This window comes from Cyprinus carpio, chromosome B19 (genome assembly GCF_018340385.1).
Source record: "Cyprinus carpio isolate SPL01 chromosome B19, ASM1834038v1, whole genome shotgun sequence".
NCBI lineage: Eukaryota > Metazoa > Chordata > Actinopteri > Cypriniformes > Cyprinidae > Cyprinus > Cyprinus carpio.
In genome coordinates, this window is record NC_056615.1 from 11817115 (window position 1) to 11822881 (window position 5767).

A 5767-nucleotide genomic window follows, 5' to 3' on the forward strand; every position below is an offset into this window, starting at 1 on the left:
TACAGACTGCAAAACTCTCTTATTTTGCCGTGGCGCTGGAGATTCAGCAGCGGTGAGAACTCTGCTGGAACGTGGTGCAGGAAACAGCCTTAAATCCACTATGAGGTAATTACTATGGTGTTGTCTACGCTTGCACTCTGCCATTTTCATAATTGCAAAAGCAGCAGGTTTGGCTTAAAGCTGCTGTGGAAGACTGACCATCCATGCAGCGTGTTAAGAGTCTATATTAGCCACGCTTTTATGCCAATCGCTTGATGAATCATTCAATAAATGCTGTTCCTATAAAACACTTCTCAGAGGCTGGCTCTCTTGGCCTGCTGACCTGTGTTCACACTCAGCACTTAGCCATGCTACTACTGTCATGATTTAAAGCTGTGGTCTAAAACCCCATTCATCTGTGGCCAGAGAGCGAGAAGACTTACCTGCCGTGCTCTTCCACATGAGATTCTGCATTGATTTGCCAGCCATTTGCCAGAAATATACTGCAAGGCTTGTATGGATGAAGGCATTCCCCATGCACCATAACAACTAGCACAACTTTATTACGGGTCCAGCAGCAACAGCAGCTGTGATAGATTACTGCTGGTGAAATGAGGGTTAAGCTTGGGTGGGGGGGGGGGGGGGGGGGGGGGTTTAAAGAGAGATCTGGACAGCTGACTCCTCCTGGTTTAGAGCAGGTATGAACCTCGGCTTGAAGCATGTATTATTTGTTGACGCCATCATAATACCGACTTGGTTCAGTGTGCAAATGAGATGCCCTACACTGATAAGGGGTTCCGCACAAGAGCCTTTGAGCACCTCCAAGAATTTATCATCTCCTTGAGCAAGAGAACGCAAAAGAAAGCAAGCTCAGTAGGGAGGGTGTGCATGGTTTCCACACATAAATCTCTGTCCGGCCTCAGTTCCACATGGTAGACCGGATGTGAAGACAGGTGAAGTCAGGGACGTGCCATAATGAATCTAGGGGAAGGGGGCGGGGGGGGGGGGGGGGGGGGGGGGTGATACTGATGGCTCAGCAGAGCAGAGACTACTGACCTCGAAGGAAAAGGTGTATTTTTTTTTTTTTTGCATTCTCTCACAGTTTGTTTGTTTACATGTAGCATGTTTAATCATGTTTGCAGACGAAATATTTCTTGTTGCCAGTAGGGGGCACTGGATGCACAGAAACAGCACACCATGCTTCTAGAACCAAATAGAAGCTGCGTATTTGGATTACAGAACTGATAGGTCGTTTGTTTACACTTTGCTCTGCCTTCTCTCTCTTATCATTCTGTTTTTGTCGCAACTTCTTATGCATGTCATTCATAACTATTATGAGGCGACTCTTTTATGCCGTTGTCTCAAACAAATGGCCGAATGGAGTGCTGGAAAAAAGGGGCGATTGATGGAGAAATCGTGTGATACTTGCTCAGAAGGCATCAGAAATCTGTTAATGATATGTGCACTAACAAGTGAGAGTCAAAAAGGCTGGAAGACCATCAGAATGGGCTCGTTAATGCTGCTGAAACACAGAGAACATGTTGCAAATGCATCTGCGAACCTAGTCATCTGTCAGCGACGGCTGGGTAATGATCTAACCTATTAGCACTTCAAAGTCTAGGGTCTTTCCTTCTCTGTCTCTCTGGCGGGGGTGTCTTATGCTGCATATGCAAAAAGAAGAAGAATATATTGTATTTATTTATTTCACTTGTTTTTTATCTCGACTCGACTCGATGTTAATTTGTTAAGTTATTCAGAGCAACACCTAATGAACTGAACATTATATTGTGGTAAATCATCCACTCCATTTGTTCAACCTTGATTCCATTTCATTTTACTTGAGCTCATTATTTCCAACAGCATATTTACATATAAAAGAGTACCGACTTTGGCATATGCACTCTGCTGTTGTCATTCCAAAAGGAGGGGTCCTTCTCAAGAGGATGCAAGCGGAGCAATAATGCCTACACCTAGTGTTCGAATTATGAGGAGGGCTAGAAGGGGGCCAAGATCAGCTTGAGAGGGGGCTCCTCAACTGCATTTTGAAGTGTCATTTTGGAAAGGAAACCAACAATATAGTTTATTCATAATGCGCTCTGCTATATTGACAAGATGATTTGGTGGTGCATGTGAAATAGCAATCTAGATGTGTTTATGTGCAGCTGACATCATCAGGGATCTGTTTACAGATGAATTACACTACAGTTCAAAAGGTTGGGGTTGATAAGCTTAATGTTTTTGAAAAAAAAAAAGAAGAAAAAAAGAAGTCTCTTTTGCTCACCAAGGCCTACAAAAACAGCAATATTGTGAAGTATTATTACAATTTAAAATAGCTGTTTTATATTTGAATATATTTTATAATGTGATTTATTCTTGTGATAGCAAAGATTAATTTTTTTAGTAGTGCAATATGCAAAATATCGGTGCCACTTGGAGCTTTTTAAATTTATAAGTATATTGGACCCCCCCTACCCCCCCCCCCCCCCCCAAATTCTAAGTATATGTCTGGATGTAAAAAGCCAAATACTTTTGCATACTAATTTCCCCTGTTTTTAATTACCTTTATCTTCATGGAATGCTAATGTCAAGGTAATCTTTCAAAACGAATATAAATTTTACATACTGTATGGGAGCTAAATACACTTTTTTTCTCTTTTTTTGTGTTTTATTTGTAATTCATTTTGACAAAATAGTATAAAATAATATATAATAGAATAAAAATAGAACAGAATAGAACAGTGTTTTTGGCATTTACATATTACCATAATTTATGGTATTTTTATGCGCAAAAGATCTGTTAAAAGTCATAGAATTTGCAAACAAATACATGCTTAGCTTATGATCCTAGCAGTAGAACATATGCAAGTATTTTGTAAATATGATAATGCAAGTAAATATCTAAAAAAGTAAACTTTTTAAAAATATTTAATAACCTACTTTCTTGAAGCTTTAGTATAATTAGAACTCAGTCTCCAGTTCAACCCTGACAGCTGAGGTGTCTCCTTCTTTTTCCACCTCAAAGAGAACTTAGGGAAAAGCGTGAAAAATCATGACAGAATCTACTAAAAGCAAGGCACAGTCTTGACCCAGGGCACAAAATAAATATTTGATTCCGACGGGAAATGCAGGCCATGAGTTAATAGGCTTAATTATTTATTTAGCTCTTTTTAAAAACTCCCATCTTCCAATAGCATATGTATTAGGAGCGAACATGAAGAGCAAATAAAATTGTTGGTATCACCCCTGGCTACTTGTTGACTGGCTCCCTCCTGTGCGTGAGGAGGAGGCAGGAAGAGAGAGAGAAACCGATGCAAGGAAGCAGAAGAAACTGTGTTATGGAATAAAAGTTTTTTTTCTTCTGTCGTGCTTGGGTGTCTCCATTGCGGTGTGCTGAGAAAGGAGAAAAAGAATGCAATGAAGTAGCTCTGTCGACTGAATGGGTACATACAGCCTTGGGCTTGTCAACTTCAAATTCACTACCCCACCAACCGTCAATCAAAATGTCAGGAAAAAGGGAACATTGCGTTTAAATTCAAGTTTTATATGAAAAATAAGATACTTTGCAAGAAGCATATAGAGCAATGGGAATATAACGGGGTCCCGCAGACCATGCTAATTGAAATGCACAGTACAGTAAGTCCCACAGCAGATGTTGTGCTCATAATGCTACACATCAGAGCTTGTTATTTATTATTTCTGTGCAGAAAACCAACAATCACAATTTATACAGAAATGCATTTTAATAATCTTTATTTCCATAAGCACTGCAAATGGCCCTGTCCGTATCCACTCTCCCTGTGACTCTGAATTTATCCAGAAGGCTCAATTAGAGCTAATTGCTGCTTTGACATTTATAAGTTTTAATTTCCCAACGCATTTCAAGAGGGAAAAAGTTGGACATCTACAAACTAAGAGTATTTCTTATGGTCTGGTCTTATCTGATGGTTATAAGATGATGATCCCTAGTTAAAGCATCAACCATAAACTTAAACTCACAAATGTGCAATTATATGAATGAACCTAAAAGTTCAAAATAGTTGGATTCATGGACATATAATTTCGAAAACTTCCTGATTCTAGGTTCCACTTCTGACACAGAAATCTATTGCTCAGCCGACCGTCTCCAGGTTGTTTCTAGAAATAGAAATGATGGTGAGAAACTAGCTCAAGAACTTGAACATTCTCGTTTGACAGATCTTTCTGCACCACATACATTTTTGTTAGGTTTCAATGTGCCATTGTCCCCATTAATGAGAATATTTTAAGCAGGGAAAATATTGGATGCAAGAAGAGCATGTAAGGAATTAGGGTTTTCAGTTCCAGAGGGCCAAAGAAAAATAGAGCCCTTTATACCTTTTTCATCTTCATTAAAGAAATCCGTTGGGGACACAATAATTATGTACCCCTCATAAAATATTACATAAAAATAAAATGTAATAAATATACACTGATGTTATAAAAAAATAGATAAGGTAAGATGTTTTATCCTCACCAAGGCTGTGTTTAATTTATCAAAATACAGAAAAATAGTTATATTGTGAATCATTATTATTATTAATATTACTGTTTTATATTTTAATATACAGTATTTCAGAAAATTATTATTTTAATTAGATATTTATATTTGACTAATATTTAATGTTTTATATTTATTTTATATACTATTTTAATTTATTCCGTTTAATTGTTTGTTTGCTTATTTGACAAAACCATGATACATTGATACAAAAAAAAAAAGCATTTGAATTGACTGAATATTTTGTAACTGTCTTTACTGTCACTTTTGATTAATTTAATGCCTCCTTGCTGAAAAGAAAATTACACTGACCCTAAACTTTTGAATGGTAGTATAAACAATTAAAAGTAAATAAAATAATACAATTAGTCTGTTCTACATAAAGTAAAAGTAGTCATTAAAATACTGCCTTACATTGAATACTGCCACTAATGTAAAGTATTCCATTATGCTGCTTTAAAAAGTTTATAGAAAAAAATGCATGTAACTAAATTGGAAATGTTGTGTATATTGTGGAAAGCTTGGAAAATGAGTTACATTCTTACATTAGCATTGAAAAAACATCCCACACTGCACTTATTTCACCTCTGCACTAATGCCACCTGATGTGTGCATTACTGTCATAGCAGTACAGAGGGGCTGAGCCATGGCCAATGATTAGCAGTGAGCTCACGCTGCACTAACATGCACAGTTGCCTTAGACCGGAGAGAGGTAATGAGCTTTGGCTACACTGGCCATGTTGTCCATCATTACTCATTATTACAGAGAACATCCTATATTTAGAGACACACGGTCTGTTTATCATTAACCAGATGCATGTGAAGATGAGCTTGTTTGCGTATAATGAATAAACAAATTTATTTATGTATTTATGAACTGTACTATCAATGACTGTCAGTGTGGGCAGGGGTCAAGGTCTCCATGTTTGTTTGCAGAGTAAAGTGGCTCTTTGGGACGGCTGTTGAAGGGTCATAGAATGAAGAGAAGGTGGGTTTTAAGTGACACCTCTCAGACTCTTAATGTGGATAGAGGTCAGTGCTAGGAGATGGCCCACGGCCGTGAAAGCTGAGCTGAAGATGAACTCGAGCAGGCAGGCTGATGTTTTATTCAAACACCTTCAGGCCTGACATTTAAAAAGTTGGGCAGATATCAGAAGTGCAGACGCATCAATGCAGCCATATACAATGATACATCCATTGCACACCGCTGCCTCTTCTTTGCCCCCCTTGTGGTGCTCTCATGCTGCTGCATGAGTTTCCTGACTGATGCAA